This window comes from Hemicordylus capensis, chromosome 2 (assembly GCF_027244095.1).
Source record: "Hemicordylus capensis ecotype Gifberg chromosome 2, rHemCap1.1.pri, whole genome shotgun sequence".
Taxonomy (NCBI): Eukaryota; Metazoa; Chordata; class Lepidosauria; order Squamata; family Cordylidae; genus Hemicordylus; species Hemicordylus capensis.
In genome coordinates, this window is record NC_069658.1 from 421,003,905 (window position 1) to 421,025,566 (window position 21,662).

Here is a 21,662-nt window from a genome sequence, read left to right on the forward strand (position 1 = left end):
AAGGGTTTCTTGGTTGGGAAGTCTGCTTATAGTTTTACAGCAATCAATAAGAGTTTCACTTTCAGCGAGACTTTTTATAAGAGTAAGTTAATATCAAATTTTTAAAAGCTCTGTGCTCACACCTACAAAGCAGCCTGGTCAGCTTGCAGAACAGGGCTACCAAAATGATCAGAGGACTGGAGCATTTGGTTATTTTAGGAAATGCTAGGGACATGAAATTATGATGTGAACAGACAGGGGCGTAGCAAGGTTGGAGTGGGCCCAGAGACAAGATTTTAAAATGGGCCCCCCCCCAAAGTCCAGGGCCTCCGCACACCCCAGCCCCCCAAGGATTTAAGTCTGATATTCCAAAATAAGTATGCTGCCTGGAAATACATTTCACTGAATACACACACACACGTCACAATATATAGTGATATACATTGAGTACTATACATTTGTATTACTTTTAATGCCTAGAACACACTAGAAAGATGAATTATTAAAATGGCTCCCTCGCTGCAGATTAGCCAAGGAGACTTTCAACCATGCAGGGTGAGCCTATGTTTGTTTTCTCAGAATTCTGAACAAATTCAGTCAAGTTTGATTGCAGGAGGTTTTTCACAGGAGGCTTTTAAAGCCCTTTAAGACACATCTCCTCTGGAATGGAGGTGCTGCATTCACATGTTGGCCAGATTTACCCTGAAGTCCCTGCAAGTTATTGGGGAGCAGTTCACACACAAGAAAAATAAAATAAAAGCACCACACATGCTTCACAGTTCTCACTCAGACCTTCTGGGTTGCAAAACAACTTGAACATAAGTGCATTTATAAATGAATGAATGAATAAATAAAATTAACAAAATACTGTTCCAGAAGTTTTTGCAATTTTCTGCCATGAAACAAGCCACTTATAGGACTTTTTAGATAGTTTTTTTTAAGTCAGCAAATTTTCCAAGCTGTTTCACAATAAATATTCAGAGACTTCTCGGTCCCTCCCCCCCCCCATATCCAAGCCCTATGGCAAGCAGATCCCTATATAGGGGGCGGGGGGGCGGGAAAGGTAACCACAAAAAGGAGTTCACACTCTACCTGGCAAATGCTGGTTTGGGTTGAGCAGGGCAGCAAGGGGTCTTCTGCTGCAGAGAACACTCTGGCTGCCTCCTCCTTCCTGGCTGGCTTGGGCCCTACTCGAGTTCAGGCTTCACTGCGGCCTACACGGAGGCCTCCGTGGAAGCCCCGCCCACCCGCCGATCAGCTGAGAGGCGGGAGAAAAGGAGCTCTTGGCAGCTGGGCTGCTGCTTCGATTGCGGGCCAGGAGAACAAGCAGGAGAGACGGCGAAGAGGGCAAGTGGCTGAGAGGCTATGGGGCTGGGCAGGGGGCAATGGGGAGTCACATGAGGTGCCTCTGGGGTGCCCCTCCAGGCAGTGGGGCCCCCAGACAACTGTCTCCCCTTGCCCTATCATTGTTACGCGCCTGTGAACAGAGCAGAAAGTTTTTTCTCTCCCTCTCTTGTAACACTGGTAGCCAGGCTTATCCAATGAAACTATCAGGGGCTTCAGGATGGGGGTGGGAAGAAGTATCCCTTCACACAGCAATAATTAAATGATTCACTGGCTGACATTTTGCACAGCATCCCATGGGCATTGTTAGCACTGCGGGAGCTGCTCTGTGTTCATTTTAAAAAGCCTTCACTCCATTGTGAAAGAGCGCTCTTTCACAAACCCTGGAATTGTGCAATTGCAGTTCCTCAATGTACAGCCATTGGGAAGAATGTCTGTACTTGTCCCCAGACCCCAGCCCAAGAAGACACATAGACTTATTATGGGCGAAAGGGCCGCAACCTTATTAACAGAAATAACAGACATGGCGGACTGGAACGCCAGGTGATTAATCACCCTTAGAGAACAGTGCGGGCCCCTAGGCCCGGGCTAGGACTCTAACGTCCTACCCATCGCCTTACTGGGCGACACACCCTGGCTCAGGAAACAGGCAGGTACGCCCCGCCTAATTCCTTCAAAGCCAACCGCCCCCTTTAGAAGAGGGGATCTGGATACTTCAAGGTCTTCACCCACCCTGGACCGCACAGCCCAAAGGTTGGTGAAGTCCTGAAGCAGGTTTCATGGCAATCCATTCTCCCCGTGCCACACAGGCCACAAAGGAGCAATTGGCCAATCAACCTTTAAATATCCAAGGGTGCTCACCGATATTCTATCCCTCAACTTACCCCCCAGCCCGCACTGTTACTGCCACTGTGACCGGCCTAACTCTAACTAAACGCCTGAGTACAGAACGGAGTAGGCGGGGAAAAACCCAACAGCGGCCAATGCGTTCAGAGCAAAAAATTCCTACTTGGCCCCTGTGGGCGACCAGCCGCTAGGCCTGCTCTGCACCAGGGAAGGGAGGGAGGGGATTGCCCAGGCCAAAGTGAAAAGCCTGGGGTGTGGATCGGCCGATTGCAGCCGAAACCATGCCCCCAATTCCAAAGGGGCCAATCGGCTATTGACTTCTGTGAAGGAATGAGGGACAAATCTCTTCTCCCTTGTAAATATGTATAGAATGTTGGCTGGACTCTGTGTGGGGTCAAAAGTTCATTCTTGTTTTTCTGTAGTTTCACATTTGTTTTAGCATTTGACAGTTGGTTTTTGGAGGGAAAGGGGATTTTTTAAAAGAGAGGGGATTTTTTGTTTGTTCTGATTGGCTGGGCTGAGGGGCAGAGAAACTGCATATATTGGGAGTGTTTAGAGAGGGAAGAGAGAGTCCTGGGAGCGAGTCCTGAGGGAGAAACTGGGCAGCAGAGTTTGGTAGTTTGCAGAGAGTTAGCAGCCAGTAAGAAGAAGAGAAGCCTTCCAGCTGAAATCAGTGAAGAAAAGGAAGCTCCAGGCTGGCTTGAGCCCTCAGAACAAAGAGTCTGCCCAGCAAGCAAGTAAAAAAGTACAAGAGGACTCTGAGTAGGGACCTGTATAGAGGCAGGTAGTGATTATGTTTCGCCAACTTTTTATTTTCCCTGACCTGCTCTGTAGATGTTTTGAGTTTGTATTTTTTTTTTCTGTAAAAGAAATTTTTTAATTGAACCAATTTTCCAAAAGTAAATTTTCTTGTTAAAAAATTAGAAGCTTGTTGATTGTCTCCACCCCATGCCTATAAGCCTTTCAACACTACTGGGGTTTGTTTTTGTTTTTTCGAAATTTTTGATAAATGTGAAGGGCTGTTGTAGTGGACCCGACCCAGCCATACCAAAAGTTCACTTGAAGGTTATACAGACAGGGCTTCCCCCCTAAATCCACTCCTGATTGGAGTGTGCCAGTCCACATATTCGCTGGATTTAACTCAACCTCGCTGTGGGCTATCAGGGGCCAGGACAGACCGGGCTTTGTGTTTCTCTGAAGGGAGGCTGCGAATTCTGGCTTAGTCCGAGTTATGACTTGGGTATAATAATCCTCTATTTTCAGCAGCTTTTGAAAAAAAAACTCCGGGGCTTCTACTTTCTCCAAAGGTGAAGCAGATTCACTCTTCAGATACCCCGAGGCATAGAGCCATGTGTGAAAAACCTCTTGGTGCCAGCAGTAAAAAGGTTAGGAGGAATAGAGGGCTGTTTCTCCTCATGTGGTGGTAGTGGTGGGATCTGTCACCCATGATAGCACAGTGGGATAGCTGTTCCTCCACAACTTCATACCCTGATTTTTGGCTCCCTACAAGCAGCTGGTTGGTTGCTATGGAAAAGAGGATGCTGAACTAGATTAACCTGCTCTCACTTGGTAATGTTCTTCTCTGTTCCTATGCACATGCATATGTGCAGAAGAATATCACTTTTACTCTCTGAGCAAAAGAAGAGCTTCAGAGGACCATTAATGCTCCATTTGTAATACTTGTGAGCATTTCAGACTGGACAAATTCACATCCAAACTAGGTACATTGATGATATACCTCCTCCAGGAGCCAGAGGACCTCTGGGCCTGGTATAAAGTCAGAGCTACACATCTCTCTGTCTCCTTAGTAGATTGCTGCTGTCTTTCCTTGGCTCAGTGATTAAAAAACAGAATGATTCCTCCCAAACTGAGAAAATTCATAAGAGTTCATTGATTTTTCTTCTTAACCTGTGTTATTAAAGCAATACAAACTTTATACATGGATTATTGCATCAACAGCCACAACCAACAAAATCATGCAGCACAAGAGAAAAGACTTCAGTATATCACATGTACGAATTTTACATCTCCACAAACTATCAACAAACATCCCACAAACCTTTTCTTCTATTTTCTTCTTTTAAATGATCCCTCCACTTAAAAACTTTAAGGAAGCATGCATCAAATGGTAGAGCTCAAAATGGAAATAATCTTAAATCTAATTTGAGGGGACTTATCTTCAGATGGCATCATGGTAAGACACGGTGTACCTTGATTGTTCTCTGTGTTGCTGCATGTGTTTCAGAAGGGGATGAACTTTTACTCTGATCAGGGTGGTGTTCTGTGGGTGGGGACTCATGTGATTTCCCCATTGTCATGGGTGGACCACCATCTGGTTAAGGTTGGACTTATTACCACTTCCCACCTCTGCAGGGGCGAGGGGCCTATTAGAATGGTCCCCCCGAAGAGGTTATTGGATCCAGTAGGATTCCAAGATGCCTTGGAGGGATCTAATGTTGGCTTTGCCGGTGATCCTGTTGATGAGAATTAGAACAACTTGCTCACCAGGTCAGTAGACATGATTGCTCCTAAGCGTCCCCTCCGACCCTCTTCAAATCTGGCCCCTTGGTATACGGAAAATCTACAGGAGCTAAAGTGGCAAGGTAGGCCACTGGAGTGCAAGTGGAGAAAGACTCGACTCGAATCTGACAGATTACAACATAGAGTACATTTAAAGATCTATACTCAGGCTATATGTGCGTCAAAGAAGCAGTTCTTTTCTGTCCATATTGCCTCTGCGAGTTCACAACCGGTGGAGTGGTTCAGGGTTGCAAGGGGACTAGTATCTGCCCCGCCCCCGGCCTTGAACCAGAATTTGGAGTCATCAGTTACCTGCTGCAATGTGTTTAAAGAGTTTTTCGCAGATAAAATCTCTCGGAGTTGGGCCGACTTAGATGAAGACTCCACAATTAATTTGATGTCTGAATTGGGGGTGACAATTCCTCTTATGTGATTTGACTGGATCAGTTTCAGTTTGTGACTCCTGAGGATGTGGACAAGCTGCTTGGATAGGTGAGGCCTACCACTTGTTCTCTTGACCCTTGCCCAACATGGCTTGTTCTATCTAGCAGGGAGGCTGTTGTAGGAGGCCTGGTGGAAATCATAAATGCCTCTCTGAGGGAGGGCAGGATGCCTCGTCTCAAGGAGGCAATTATTAGACCTCTTCTAAAGAAGCCTGTGTTAGATCCCTCAGTGTTGAGCAATTATAGGCCAGTTTCCAATCTCCCATGGCTGGGCAAGGTAATTGAGAGGGTGGTGGCCTCTCAGCTCCAGGCAGTCTTGGAGGAAACATTATCTAGACCCATTTCAAACTGGTTTTCGGGCAGGCTATGGGGTGGAGACTGCCTTGGTTAGCCTGATGGATGATCTCCAATTGGGAATTGACAAAGGAAGTGTGACTCTGTTGGTCCTTTTGGATCTCTTGGCGGCTTTCGATACTATCAACCATAATATCCTTCTGGAACGTCTGAGAGTGTTGGGGGTGGGAGGCACTGTTTTACAGTGGTTCCACTCCTACCTCTCGGACAGGTTCCAGATGGTGTTGATTGCAGATCGTTGCTCTTTGAGATCTGAGCTTAAGTATGATGTCCCTCAAGGCTCCGTACTTTCTCCAATGCTTTTTAACATCTACATGAAACCGCTAGGAGAGATCATCAGGGGATTTGGAGCCGGGTATTACCAGTACGCTGATGACACCCAGATCTACTTCTCCATGTCAACTTCTTCAGGAGCTTGCATATCCTCCCTAAATGCCTGCCTGGAAGCAGTAATGGGCTGGATGAGGGAGAATAAACTGAAGCTGAATCCAGATAAGACGGAGGTACTTATTGTGCGGGGTCAGAACCCCAGAGACAGTTTTGATCTACCTGTTCTAGATGGGGTCACACTTCCCCAAAAGGAACATATTCGCAGTCTGGGAGTACTTCTGGATTCACACCTCTCCCTGGTCTCTCAGGTTGAGGCGGTGGCCAGGGGTGCTTTCTATCAACTTCGGCTGATACGCCAGCTGCACCCATTTTTCAAGATCAATGATCTCAAAACAGTGGTACATTTGTTGGCAACCTCCAGACTTGACTTCTGTAATGTGCTCTATGTGGAGCTGCCTTTGTATGTAGTCTGGAAACTTCAGTTGGTTCAGAATGCAGCAGCCAGGTTGGTCCCTGGGTCATCTCGGAGACACAACATTACACCTCTGCTGATGGAGTTACACTGGGTGCCTATAGGTTTCTGGGCAAAATACAAAGTGCTAGTTATAACTTATAAAGCCCTAAACAGCTTAGGCCCCGGGTATTTGAGAGAACGTCTTCTTCATTATGAGCCTCACTGTCAATTGCGGTCGTCCGTGGAGGTCCGTCTCCAGTTGCCGCCAGTTTGCCTGGTGGCCACATGGAGATGGGCCTTCTTGGTTGCTGCCCCAGGACTATGGAATGCACTCCCTATTGAGATACAATCCTCTCCATCTCTGACAATTTTTAAAAATATATTTAAAAACCCATCTCTTTACTCAGGCTTTTTCAGATTCTTGATAATGTATCTATATATTTAATTCTCTTTGGACATGCGTGCCCAGGATTTGGCGGCGGAACTCTCACGATCCGCTGCGAGAGTTCTGAAGTGAGGACTGAGTAGGAGAGGGGGAAGAAAGTGCGCCCGGCCAGCGGGTGGAGGAGGGGGGAGCGAAAGGCGGCGGCGGGCAGTGGGCGGGGGGAAGAGAAAGGGGGCGGGGGAAGAGAGCGGGGGAGAGGGCGGCGGGCGGGGAGAGAGACGGTGGCGGGTGGGGGAGAGAGTGGCGGCCGGAACCGGCAGGGGGAGAGAAAGGCGGTGGGCAGGGGGAGAGAAAGGTGGCAGCAGGCGGGAGGAGAGAAGGGTGGCAGCGGGTGGACGGGAGGGAGAAAAAACGGCGGCGGCAAGGCCCTTCTTGGCCGCCAGCCATGGCTCTGTGTGGGGGGAGGAACGGGAGGGGAGGAGGGCTGGAGAGCACGGGCCGGAGGGAAGGGAAAGAGAGGAGAGACCGGGGCAGGAGGAAGGGGGGGACAGCTGGCCCCAAAGCGCCGCACAGATGCTCTGTGCGGGGTTGGCTAATAGGTTTTTAATTCTGTGGTTGATTTTTAAATTGTTAGTTTTAACTGTTTTAATGTGTTTTATATGTGTTTTTAACTGTTTTATCATTGTGAACCACCCAGAGACACGAGTTTGGGGCGGTATAAAAGAGTAATAAATAAATAAATAATAAAAACTTGGTACTGGGTTCAGATTTCAGTCTCCCTAGAATCTCTGCTTCCTTTAAAAAAAATTAAAAAGCAATTTTTAGCCCTTTTTGCTGCAAAGATCAGCTTAGTTAGGTATTTTGGATGAACCCAAGCTCTAGTACAGGGATGGGCAAAGCTGGCCCTCCAGCTGTTGTTGAACTACACCTCCCATCACTCCCAGCCACAATATGGCTGGGGAATATGGGAATTGTAGTTCAACAGCTGGAGGGCCAACTTTGCCCCCCGCTGCCACTCTAGTCCTATAAGAGAGGGAGAGACTTTTCTCTTTACCCATTTTCATCACACCGTCAATAATTTTATAAACCTTTATCATGGTCCCCTTCTTAGTTGTCAATGAAAAAAATCTCTAAAGCTTTAGATGTTCCTCACATGGAAGATATTTCAATCTCCTGGTCATTTTCATTCCTTCAAAGAGGTCCATCTCCAGCTGCTGCTAGCTTGCCTGGTGGCAACTCGAGATAGAGCCTTCTCTGTAGCTGCTTCTGGGCTCTGGAATGCACTCCCTATGGATTTCAATTATTTATTCATTCATTCATTCATTCAACATCTTTATACACCACCCACTACCAAAGTCTCTAGGGAGTTTACAATAATGAAATAAACCAGAAAACCTAATACATTTAAAACATATATATTAGAGGCTTGAGAGTTTTAGCTCTAAAAACATCACTTTTTAGCCTGGCCTTTAGTGAGTACTGAAATTATTTTTTACAGGCAAGCGGCGGGCGGATCGCCGAGTGCGGCGGCGGCGGGCGGCGGCGGATCGCCGAGTGCGGCGGCGGCGGGCGGCGGCGGATCGCCGAGTGCGGCGGCGGCGGGCGGCGGCGGATCGCCGAGTGCGGCGGCGGGCGGCGGCGGATCGCCGAGTGCGGCGGCGGCGGGCGGCGGCGGATCGCCGAGTGCGGCGGCGGCGGGCGGCGGCGGATCGCCGAGTGCGGCGGCGGCGGGCGGCGGCGGATCGCCGAGTGCGGCGGCGGCGGGCGGCGGCGGATCGCCGAGTGCGGCGTCGCCAAGGCCTGCCGTCTGGCCCAGCGTCGCTTCCCAACTGCACAGAACTGTGCAGGCGCGCCTCGCAGTTGGGAAGCGACGCTGGGCCAGACGGCAGGCCTCGGCATTGCTCTGCTGCACTCAGCGATCCACTGCCGCCCGCCGCCGCACTCGGCGATCCACCGCCGCCCACTACCGCCGCGCTCACTCCCGCTGCTTCGCAATCTGCCGCCGCCCGCCACCGCTGCCAGGGGGGCGCAGGTATGTGGGGGGGAGGGTGCAATTTCAGGGGCAGAGCTTGCCTTGGGCACCGTTTCCCCCCGTTACGCCTCTGGGCCTGGTTTGGGGTCACCACCAAGTGAGCCAGTGGCAACTGCAACCGGACCTCCCCCGATGATCTTATTAATAGGTGGCAGGGTTCATGAAGATGAAGGTGCTCTCATAAAAAGCATTGAGCACTAGAGGGTACCCATCCATGCTCCCTTACATCAGTGCATTCCAAAAGAAGATCAGGACTAGTGGGTAAACTGTACTTCAGACAAACTTGTCCACCATTCCTGTTCTTCTCACAGATGACCCGCTGATGGTTTCCTAGGAACTCCAGGATTCCCCAGAGTACAGTCTGAAAGCCACTACCCACAGAAAGCATTCTGGAGGCCTTTTCACGTGATCACACAAGCAATATATTGCCATAATTCGTATTTGTATATTGTAATGTAGAAAAATAATTAAAGAACAAATACTTCACCTACCCAGCATGAAAAATAATCAATCTATCTCTATTATGGTCTTTGACCAACATAGAGCAGATTACATTTAAACCACATTAAAATAGCATTAAAGCAGGCTATGCTTGGAACTGTGAGTAGAGAGGATAAAAGCTATACACTATTATACAGCTATTGTTAAACTGCGGTGAGCTAACATAAAGAATAACAAACACCCATCATGTACCACCACCACCACAATAAATAAATAAATAAATAAATAATCAAATCCTAAACCATGCTTCTTGCCAAGTTGCCAAACATTTTCCTTTGTGTCATTCCACTGTTGAATGAAAATATTCCAGTTTCCCCAAAATCTGTCTTATGACTGAATATTCACTTCCCAAAGATCTTAAAAAATATCACTTTCTTCATCAGCATAATATTCTAAATTCTGTATTTCTATCAGTAGTATTGGATGCTTTTTCTACAATCTCACCAGCAGAAATCCTGCCTGTAATTTATGTATTTGTCACCAATACTCTGCTCAAATTTTACAGGCTTTTAAAAATATCCTTACAAACTATCATAGGATTTAATAGAACGTCATATCCAATGTCACTTCTAACATATGTTTCCCCAATACATCTGAGCATATACATATTCCCAACACATATGGCAGAATTTCCTCTAGCACTGACATCGCCAACATAGTTGGTATAGTGGGGATGAAATACACATGGTGTCACTCAAAGCAAATCTCCTTCATAGACCTTCTATTTATTGAATATAAAAGAAAATTGAACCCAACAAAACACGCAGGGGCATAGCAAGATTGGAGTGGGCCCAGAGACAAGATTTTAAAATGGGGCCCCCCTCAAAAAGTAAAATTTTTATACACACACACACCCTATGTGCCACAATAGAACATCATACTAAATTATTTTAAAAGGTTTTGTAAATTGTGGACGATGCAAGTCATTTGTTCTGGTAGCACCCACATCAATTTCAGAGGATGAATACAACTGAAGGAAGCCCGGCTGGGTGTGCGGCTGGGGGAGTCAGTCATGTGACTTGCCTCTGGGGGGGGCCCAAGGCAGTGGGCCCCCAGACAACTGTCTCCCCTTGCCCTATTATAGTTACACCCCTGAAAACACGGCTCTGTTTTTGAGAAGCTTAACCAGTGCCGGCTTCCCCATCTGCCTGGGAATATGTCTCCCTGCCTTTTAAAGCACGGAGAGCCACTCCCAGCTGCCCTGCAAACTTGGCACTGGCCGGAATTTCCTCGCAAATGGGTTGTGCGGCCCCATTTGTGACCGAAAGCACTCCCCTTGCATCTGACATCAGACTCAGGGGCATGGCTGGGGCATGAGACACGGCCTCTGAGTGCGGCGCTCTGGGTTCTTTGAACCCATTCGCACAATGCTGGTTCTGCCACTACCACAGTCTGCACAAGTGACCTTATAAACAACACCTTTCTGTTTGCAGGTGCATTCTCTATCTTCACACACCAGGCAAGCTTTCGTTTCACATTTTTGATGATATAGTCTTGATCTCACCAAATGTTTCCTTAAGGTCTTAGCTGTTTGGCTGATAAAAAATGTGAAACGAAAGCTTACTGCATGTGTGAAGATAGGGAAGGCACCTGCAAACAGAAAGGTGTTGTTTATAAGATCACTTGTGCAGACTGTGGTGAATGTTATGTAGGAGAAACTGGAAGCCCATTACTGGCTAGGTTTAAAGAAGACTCAGTGATAGACCTTGGTCAATACACATGAGAGACACACATAAAGGAATAACAATGCAACTCAAAGTGTGTATATTTATTTATTTATCATATTTTTATACTGCCTGATATGTAAATCACTAGGTGGTGTACAAATCCCAATTTTAAAATCACAGGTTAAAATCCATAAAACACGATAAAAACAATATAAAACAAATTATTAAAATTCTAATTAAAAGCTTGCGAGAACAGGAATGTCTTGAGGGCCTTCCTCAAAACAAACAGAAAAGGAGGTGCTTTTAGTTCAGCAGGGAGAGTATTCCAAAGCCCTGGGACAGCCATAGAGAAAGCCCGGTCCTGAGTCACCCACACACGAGCTGGTGGCAACCGCAACCAGACCTCTCCAGAAGATTGTAAAAGGCAGGTGGGTTTATGACAGAGGAGGCGCTCTATTAAACAGCCTGGTCCCAAGCTGTTAAGGGCTTTATAGGTAATAAGCAGCACTTTGTATTTCACCCAAAAACATATTGGCAACCAGTACAGTTCTTTCAAAACTGGTGTTCTATCCCTTTGTGTTGTCCCAGAGACCAAATTGGCTGCCAGACTATGTACAAAGGCAGCCCCATGAAGAACACATTACAGTAGTCAAGTCTGGAGGTTACCAACATATGTACCACTGTTTTAAGGTCATTCACCTCTAAAAATGGACATAGCTGACAAATCAGTCGAAGCTGATAAAAAGCGTTCCTGGCCACCACCTCAACCTGAGAAACCAGGGAAAGCTTTGGGTCCAGGAGTACTCCCAGGCTACATAACTGACTTTAAAGGGGGAGTGTAACCCCATCCAGAACAGGCAGATCTAAACCATCTCTCGGATCCTGACTCCCCACAGTCAGTACTTCTGATTTGGATTCAGCTTCAGTTTGTTTTCCCTCATCCAGCCCATTACCACCTCCAAGCAGGCATTTAGGGAAGATATGCCATTTCCTGATGAGGTTGACATGGAAAAGTAAATCTGGGTGTCATTTGCATATTGATAACACCCAGCACCAAATCTCCTGATGATATTTCCCAGCGGTTTCATGTAGATGTTAAAGAGCATTGGAGACAGGATGGAGCAACAGTCTCCAAGCGACAACATCTGGAATCTACTAGAGAGGTAGGGGCGGAACCACTGAAAAACAGTGCCACGTAATCACAACCCTCTCAGGCAATCCAGAAGGATACCATGGTTGATGGTATCGAAAGCCGCTGAGAGATCCAAGAAGATCAGCAGAATCACACTCCCTCTGTTGACAGTCTCAACACTCTGTCTGTTGGCAGTCTCAACCCCATAGCCCACATGAAAGCCACTTTGAAATAGGTCTAGATTATCTGCATAACCCAAAACTGCCTGGAGGTGAGAAGCCACCATTCGCTCAATCACCTTGCCCAACCATGGAAGGTTAGAATCAGGACTGTAATTAGCCAACTCCGAGGGATCTAGGTTTCTTCAAAAGTGGTCGGATAATAGCCTCCTTAAGACAAGGAGGCATCCTTCCCTCTCTCAAAGAAGCATTGATAATATTTACCAGACCCTCTCTGATAATATAATAATCAGATGACATAAGCCAAGTTGGGCAAGGGTCAAGAGAACAGGAGAAGAACAGGAGAACAAGAGAAAAATTATTTTTTTTAAAAGGTCCATGAACCCCTGAACAATCGGGGGGGGGGTGAGTCTAGGGCTGGACCGAACAGGGGATGGTTCAGTTTGACCCCAAACCGTCAAACCAAACAGGTTCAACGTCAAACACATTCGACATCGAACCTGTTTGCACATCCCTAGCATCAACAGAATCACTAGCAGAACCAACCCTAAACCCTTCCAAGGCTTCTTTGAATCCTATTGGTCCAACCTAATGGGTCCTTCACCCCTGTAGAGGTGGGTTGAGGCTGTAAGTTGTACCTTAACCAGATGGTGATCCATCCATGACAAAGGGGAGACGACAGGAGTCGCCACCCATGGAACACCACCCTGATAAGAGCAAAAGACTAAATTGAGTGTGTGACCAGCATCATGTGTCAATCCAGAAACCAATTGGAATAAGCCCACAGTCGTCATGGCCTCTATGAAATTTTGGGTCACTGCCAACAACCCGGTCCCAAAATGAACATTGAAATCCCCCACCAACAACAACCTGGGCCAACTCAGCATTACCAACTCAGCAACCAGGTCCGTCAGCTCAATTAGGGACTCTACTGGGCAGCGGGGTGATCGGTACACCAGCAGAAGTCCCAATTTATCCCTGGTTCCTAGACTTAGTTACACACGTTCAGTATAGGCCAAATCCCTGACAAGGATCCTGGTAAGGGAGATGGTATCCTTATAGACCACAGCTACCCTGCCTCGCCATCCACATCATCTCACCTGCTCCACCATAGAGTAATCCTCTAGGAGAAGCTGGGACCAAGCCTCTCCCAACCAGGTCTCAGTAATACATACTAAGTCAGCTCCTTCATCCATGATCAAGTCATGCATTACTTCAGATTTAATGTGAACCGACCTGACATTACTGAGTAATAAGGTGAGGTTTTGTGAGGGGTTGGCATTGCTCTCCAAGGTCAAAGAGTTAGCAGGCCTGCTGGAAGGGGCAATAGCAATTAAATTTCTAAATTCCCTTCCCCTATAACGACCCGCTGGCCTACCAATGCCATATCTTCATCATTTACCCACCACCACTGGCATAGCTGTTCCATGGCCATCCCCCACCTCTCCATCTCTGTTCAACATAAGACACATACCTGTATCAAACCTAACTAAAAACTAAACAGCAATGAGGTTAGCAGGGCTCTTCTTTCCAATGAGCCAAAAATGTTGGCCTCAGTCCCAACCCCAAAGGCAGCCACCAAAGGCTGGCCCCCTTTGGCAGCCACCTTCAGGCGGCTTGCACCAGCGTCTGCACCTCTGACTAGCCCTGGTCCCTATTTAAGTCAAAGCCCCCCAGACCTCACCTCTCACGTGGGCTTCTGGAGCCTGGCAGCTGGAACAGCCCCCACACAGCTGAAGCTCATCAGGGCACTCGGAGGGTGGCTGCAGCAACAGGATCAACAGGTGATGGTGCTCTGCTACTCAAGGCCAGAGTGAGGCAGAGCCAGCTCTGCAAACTTCTCAGCCCATGCAGGCAAGGGAACTTCTGCTGTTAGAAGAGCAGACCTCAGCCTCCCAACTAGCCTTCTGCTCATTCTATATTTTGGAGATAGAATGTTGCACCCTTAAAAGAAATATCAGAGAAGTGTTGTATATTGATATACCGAATCCAAGGATTAATGGCAAAGAGGAATTTAAAGAAATTGGTCTCTAAAGGGCGTACTGTTTAGCTTGCTCCTTTTCCTTCTCCCTCCTTGTTGGTACTGAGCTCGGGAAAGTCCTCTCATCTCTCTCCCTGTGCTTCTCCTTAACTTCAGGTGGCTGGGAGAGTTCCAGCTTTTGCTATATAAGAATGTCGGTTCAAACACTGTTGAACATCCAGCATTGATAATGATGTTTTTACATTGAAACGTTTGCTTTTCTTTATAGAATTTTGTTGGATTCCTTTTGTTTACAGAATTTTGTTGGATTTAATTTTCTTTTATTCACAATAAAAAGGCCAACAAAGGAAATCTCCAACATATGTAAGTCTAGTACCACCTTTAATGGGACCTTTAAAAAATCTCCCTGGGACACATTTCTGGTTAGTATGCAAATGGGTACTAGATTTGGATACTAATCTATCCATCATATGTCAGATAACATTTTATTTTATATATATAATTAGGTCTATGTAAAGCAGCACCCCTTCATTTGGGGTATTACTTTGGAGCTTCTGACCGGTCTCCTATTCACTTTGGCCCTCTTCAGATTCATTTTGAATGAAGCTTTGGAGCCCGCTTTGCTTCAAACTGATCCCTTTGGCCACTCAAAGCCTTCCTTTGGCCCAGCCATCCACCCCATCACACTACCTACCACAACCAGCAGGGGCCAGAAGAAAAGTCTTTATACTTCTGCTTTGCACCCTGCTTGGGAGGGTGGAAGCAAGCAGCTGCCTTCTGTAGTTTGACTTATTTTCTTTTCCCGTGGAGTACCAGGAATGATATGGGTGCTCCTGGGATCTGTAGCAGTTGTTGAGGCTGCAGCAATGGTTGCTTTGCTTCAACTCCACTTTGGCCCTTGCGAACAGAAGTGGGGGCGGGTTGAAGTAGGTTAAAGTGAGCCCAACCCAAATTGGTCCCCAAACTTTGCACAGCCATAATCTATATCGTGGCTGACATGATGCGCAGATGCCAGAATACATCAGTGGTGGTGGTGGTGTTGTGTACATAGAAGCTGTGGCTCCACTCTCCCAACTGATGGTTGTACAAGCTGAATCCCCATGGTTTCTCCCAATGGAAGAAACCACAAGCAAGCAACTCGCACAATTGCCAGTCACAACAGCAGAGTTGCTGCTTCCGCATACACAGCAATAGTGACGCTGATGCCTTCCAGGCCCATTTCACCTGTGCTTCATGTTATCCATCGTCTTTTGTACTCTTTCTCCCACTTACAACTTAGATCTATTGTATCCTTGACTGTTCTATAATACACTTCATTTATTTCTATCCTGATTTTCAAAATAAAAGCCCTCACAAGCTGCAGAGCACAAAACAATAAAAACATGAAAAGCAATGCTGGAAGACAGATTCGTATTGCTGTCCTACTGCAGATGAAGGAATGAAACTGAATGGGATCATGGCTTGCCTAAATCCATTGAGTGAAGTCACAGTAGATTTGAACAGGGATTGCCTGTTTCAGAGCTCAGTCTCTCAGCTGCAAGCAACAGTGGGGCAAAGAACATGAGTGGGCAATGATGACCAACAATAACAGCTCCTAGTACTCTTTTAGATCAGGAGTTTCCAACCTGTAGCACTCCAGATTTTGCTGAACTTCAACTCCCATCATCCCTAGCTATAATTTATTGTGGCTGGGGATTATGGGGCTTGTAGTTCAGCAACATCTGGAGTACCACAAGTCGGGAACCCCTGTTTAAGATTATTATATGTCTTCAATACTGATCTCCCAGGTACAAGGTTGAAGAACCGCCCACCCTCTAAATCAGATTGGCTGCCTCAAAAAATGCTTTGCATTCTGGATCCACTGCTGTGCTTGCAAAATTGTTCATCCTATCTAGGGAGAAAAGCAACTTACAGAAGATGCAGACACTAGTCACAAAATGAAAACTAGGCTGTTCCACACACCTGCCCACCTGCACCTTTTATTCTAAGAATTTACATATGAATTGACACATCTCATTGCTGTAATCTGTAGACTGACAGTTATATTTAACTGAGTTTTCTCCCTCTTCGCTATCAGGTGTCATAGCAATAAAATAAGAGAAGTGGCGATAAAGACTTCCTAATTCTTGGAATAAAACTGTAACTATACTTCATGTTCTATTTAATGTCTTATGTTAACATAAGCTGCGGCATATTTTGATTCACTCTGTTTGTCACTGTCTCAGCCCCTGCTTGGTGCATTTATGCAGTCATGGGAAGATCTCAATTTCATTTAAATATTTGCATTTTTTGTACATTGGATATCTTTTTATCACCATAACAATCTGGATAGGTTTGGAACGGTTTCAATGCAAGCATAATCGGAAGAAAGGCACTGCATTTCCCATGAGTCCTATTGTTGCTAGGAAGTCATTTTTATTCAGAAAGCTGGAAATTGGTTTCATAGTTTTTATTGTAAAAGGCTGCATAAATATATTAATAGCTTTAAAAAAACAACCCTAAAAGGATGTGAACCAATCGTGTTCAAAAGATGCTTCCTTGGCAAAGCCAAGCTGGTTTACCAGGTATATCCAAGGGCCTCTTTTGATGTTACTGTTGGATGCCTGGGACTTCACAAGCCATCAGGATGGAGGGCGGGGGGCAGCCATGCCTGTGTGCTTGGGGAGATGTAACTGGAGGAGAAATGGCCTCAATGGCCATGAAGACAGATGTGCCCAGAGTGGAGAGAGGATGAAGAGGGCCCGGGGGGCAGGAGTGGAGAGAAGATAAAAGGAGCGGGTGATTAGAGGGGTGGGCGTGAAGGGAGTCTTTGTGTATGGACAGGTTCACACGAGGCTGAATCCTTTCACAAAGATTGTAGTGATTGCATTCAGGCTTTTATGGATTGGCCTGATTATGAGATGAGGGGAAGTTATGGAGGGCAGAGAAGCTGAATACAGCCAGCTCTTGAGCATCCAGGAGAGTGCCAGATGCAGCAGTATAAGGAGATGGGGTCAAAGGTGGCCGAGAACCTCCCTGCTCCCTCTTCTCTACAGACTTCATTCATTCATGACTGAGGACTAGAAAAAGGAGTGAAGAACCGTCCCCATGCCAGTTTTGCTTCAGTTTTTAGGCGTGGCAGTGCTGATGTAAGAAGCAGCCATGGCACAGGTTCTGCTCACATAGCCCAGACAAGCTCACATAGCCCAGCCTACGTGGACTCGGGGAAGCAGAAAATTATGTTTTCTTTTCCGTCATTATCTCCACAGAGAAGGCTCTGACAAGAGCTCTAGATGATCTTCAATCAGATCCATCATGAGTTTTCTGTCATTGGCACTCAGCTTGTTCTCATTGCCCCCATGAGTAAACAAAGGAGCAGAGATGGGAGAATGCTCTGCTGCTCAACTCACATTGGTTCAGACAATCTGACCTCCTCCCCCAAGATTGTGAAGAAGTTGGATCTTGCCTGAACCAATTTGAGGCTTAGTAAATGTCCTCCCTTCTCTGTCCATCATCCCTACCAACCTTCCAACCCCACATACACCCTTTACGTACCTAAGTGTAGTGGCGGAGGGGCTCCTTCTTCTCCCACCACAGGTATGACATGCAGGTACATGATACATGTGGCTTTTCTTTTCTTTTCTTTTTTTGCTTTCCTTCTACACACCTTTCTTCATAAGTGGGGAATAGGAGGGTGTAGGGTCTTGGTGGGGGTAGGGGAACAAAATCTGATGGGTGGCTCCCCGCCCCTTGGGTGTTCCTTGGCACGTGCAAAGCACATGTGAAGACACACACCCTGTGTCTGACATCAGATGCGGGGGGGGGGGGCAAGCCAGTGCCAAGAATGGGGCTGTCATAGCCCTGGCAGAGTTTCATTTCCCCTGTCAGTGTTTAGTGGTATAGTGGAAAGGGAGCTCCTTTCCCTGGAAAGGAGCTCTGTTTCAGCTATTCCACCAACCACTGACAGGGGAAATGAAACTCTGTGGGAGCTGTGACAGCCCCATTCTAGGCACTGGCCTCGCCCTCTTGCTTCTGACATCAGGTTGAGAGGAGAGGTCAATGCCCGGGGGTGGGGGGGGAGTCCATTCCTCCCCAGCCAGTGTTTCATTGAAACTCTGGCTGGATATGCTGGTTGGAGAAGAGAGGAGTGTGCCTCATGCTCCCAGCCGGTGAGTGCTTTGCTTGCCATCTGATTGCAGAAAGGGGCAAGGTGCACCATGGCTGAGGGCAAGGGGGAACCTTGGGGATGCCCCAGACCCATGGGGCCTGGAGACAATTGCCCCCCCCCACTCAATGGTCGTTATGCCCCTGGGGAAAGTTCTTATGCATGCTACACACTTTGTTTTTGGTATGCCACACACCAGATAAACAGGTTGGGAAGGAAGGGAGTTCCTCTTCCCACTGGCACTGAGGTAAGTAAAGGGAGTATCTGTTGGACTGAGAGGCTGATGATACCCAATTGAGCTGTAGCTCAGAACTATTTTGTGAGCTTATCCCTTCTTTCAGGGGGTACAATTTTGAACCCCCCAAACTCTTTCTCAAGCCCGAGCCTTGGGAACTTGAATGTGATCTCTGCCAAGGAGGCAAATGAGCTGCAGACAACAGGGGTACGCATGGACCATTGGGTGTGGTTTTGCCTGAATTCGATTCGAATTCAGATTGAACCATGCCAAAGCGAACCAGTTCGGTCAAACCAACTGGCTGGGCTGGTCAGTTCGACTAACCAGCTCAAGCTGGTTTGGAGCGGTTTGCAATCCTGGGGAGGCCAGCAGGGGTGGGAGGAGCTGCAGTCACTGGTGGCAGCACTCATAAGTACTATCTTACATTTCCATCCGCTCTATCTTTAGGGAAGCCCCCTTGCCCCCACCTTGCCCTTTACTGGTAAAGGGAAATGCTCACCGGATTCCCCTTTACCAGTAGAGCTCCAGGCCCTTTCAACCTGGCTTGGTTTGATCTGAAACTGGGTCTGGCTTGACGGTGCACAAAACCGGACTAGGCCAGATGAGCTCAAATTTGGTTCGGATTCTAGCCAAACTGTCAAAACCAGTTTTGTGCACCTCCCTACTTCCTATTCCAGTGGCCAATCAGGGCTTCTATAAAACCACCAGAAAGGACTTTAGGCAAGAGAAGACTGTCCTCTCAGTGACAACTGGTGTTGCAGTGAGCATTATCACAGGGACAGCTGGCCTTGCAGTGGGTCAACTAATGCAACAGCAATTAAATAGCAAATTCTATGTTAAGAATTACTGGAGAAAGATCGAAAGTAAAACAGCAAGTGCAAATGGTGAGCAGGGAGAAGTAGGACATGACAGAAGTTCATAACATTATGCATGGTTTGGGGGGAAAACTAGAGGGATATTCTCTCATACTGTTAGGACTCATTAGGCTGCAAAGGCAGACAAAATAAACGTATGGCTAACCTATGGAATTCAATGCCACAAATAGTAGTCATGGCTACTGGCTTAGATTAAAAACGGGCTAGACAGATTAATGGAGGGTAGATATCAAAAAAGCTATTTGCCCGGAAATGTAAATGGAGCTTCAATTTTCAGAAGCAGCATGCCTCTGAAAATCAGGTGTTGGGGACAAACACTGGGGGAGGTGTATTACCTTCATTGCCCTGCTTGTGAGCCTCCAAGAGACATCTGGCAACTGCTGGAAACAGAACTAAATGGAGCTTTGGTCTGATCCAGCATATTCTTTGCTTACTCTAACCATCAAAAGGGCCTTGATTTGGATCATACTTTATCAGCTATACTTTATGGTAAGGAGCCACTTGGTTTTGCTTCTGTTGAATTCTGCAGTAAAAGCCCAGTTAAATCATGCCTGAGCTGGGAGTCTTGGGAGGTGCGGAACACAGGCATTGCAGAAAAGAAAATATCCAGCATTATTTAATAATAATGGTGATATTAAACTTGCTCCAGGCTGAAAGTCTACCATTCTCCTCTATTCTGTCTCCTCTTCCATCAATACAGTCCTGTCATTACATATCACCATAATATTCACTCACTGAAAAGCTTTGTATTGTTCATTTTTCTTAGGTTGGGGAAGGAAATCCGTGGGCAGAAGGTGACAAAGAAAACTAAGTTCTGGCAGAAGAACCCAAATACACTCAGATATTGTTTATCATAATGGCTCTTGTCATTCATGAACTCGTTTTTGACAGGATATATTTCAAAATGAAGATCATGCTAGGCTCAGCAACATTCAACTGATGTGTCAATGGGAGTTCTAGTCTTAGTCTCAGAATTATGTTGTCTCCAGGCTATTCCCTGGTGCTTGACATAGTGTTTGTAGTGTTTGAAGAAACCGTCTGAGAAAATTCTCCAGTCTTTTTCCTTGGGAGAAATCCTGAATTACTCTTCAAAATTGTTTCTCCACGGCAGGAACTCTAAAATACTCCCCAACTTTCAAATTTCTAGTCCCAGTTTAACAACTGAAACTGTTAAATCTTAGTCTGGCCATGCATACATCACTGGTAGGATATGACCATTTAAGAGGGCCAAACTTCAAGCATTCTTTACTTCAGTGTCACTTTTAGTCTCCTAAACACATAAACCTAGTTGCCATGTAATACACAATCTGCATTTGTAATCGCTGTTTTATATACTGCAGTGTCAACATTCTAAAATTAAATGTTTTACATTCCTAAAAGATACCTTGTTCTCTGATATTTCAGGAGAGGCAACAGTATTGGGGGTATTGAACAGGATTTATAGAATAAGACACTAAACAGCCACTAAAAGGTAGCTTGTCATTGTGGAAATGACACTATTATGGCTGGTAAAGGAGAAAATAGTGGTATTTCATAGGGTTCTGTCTCTCCAAAGAAACATATTGACAAGAAAAAAGCCATTTGCCCAGCAGAGATTGCTAAAATGTCACACACACACACACACACACACACACACACAATGAGGGGAAAAACATTCTCTAAAGTCCTGGTGGCACCAGTCCTACCATAAGGAGCCTGTCAGGGGCAGATAGCTAAAGCGTCTTAAACAGACTCTGTTTTTTCTTTAGGAGAAAGCATTTATCATCACCTACTCTGTAAAAAATACCACCCCCTGGACTTGAAAGTCTATTACCATGTAGGAAGTTGTGTCAGGAGGGGGATAAGTAATATGGCTAAGGGGATGTGTTAGGGAGTCTGGTGAATACTGAAGGGAGGAGCACCTCAGGACAACTGTTTCTGAAATCACAGAGGAGACCAATGCTATGTGTATGGATAGGTTCCTTGGATGACTATAGTGAACTGTATTTTGAGCAGATCCCCACAGTCTGAGGGCTATCTATCTATCTATTACATATGTATACCTCCCTATCCAACAGCTCTGGGCAGTGCACACAATAAGTTAAAAACAAAAACAAACACCATTTAACAACTGCTTAAAACAATATAAAAACAAATTTAAAGGCCAGGCAAAAAAAGTACATTTTTAGGGCTCTCTTGAAGGCCAACAACAAGCTCAAACTGCAGATATCTGCTGGGAGTGCATCCCACAGACCAGGAGCAGCTGCAGAGATGGCCCAGTT

General features: G+C 46.4%; 1 long non-coding RNA gene across 1 annotated transcript; it reads left to right on the forward strand.

Moving 5' to 3' along the window:
* Positions 1–3,439: 3,439 nt before the first annotated feature.
* On the forward strand, positions 3,440–20,773 carry LOC128342204 (uncharacterized). The gene is made up of 3 exons (XR_008314835.1): positions 3,440–3,554; positions 16,225–16,286; positions 20,168–20,773. It is a non-coding gene; the product is annotated as an uncharacterized LOC128342204 (long non-coding RNA).
* Positions 20,774–21,662: the final 889 nt, after the last annotated feature.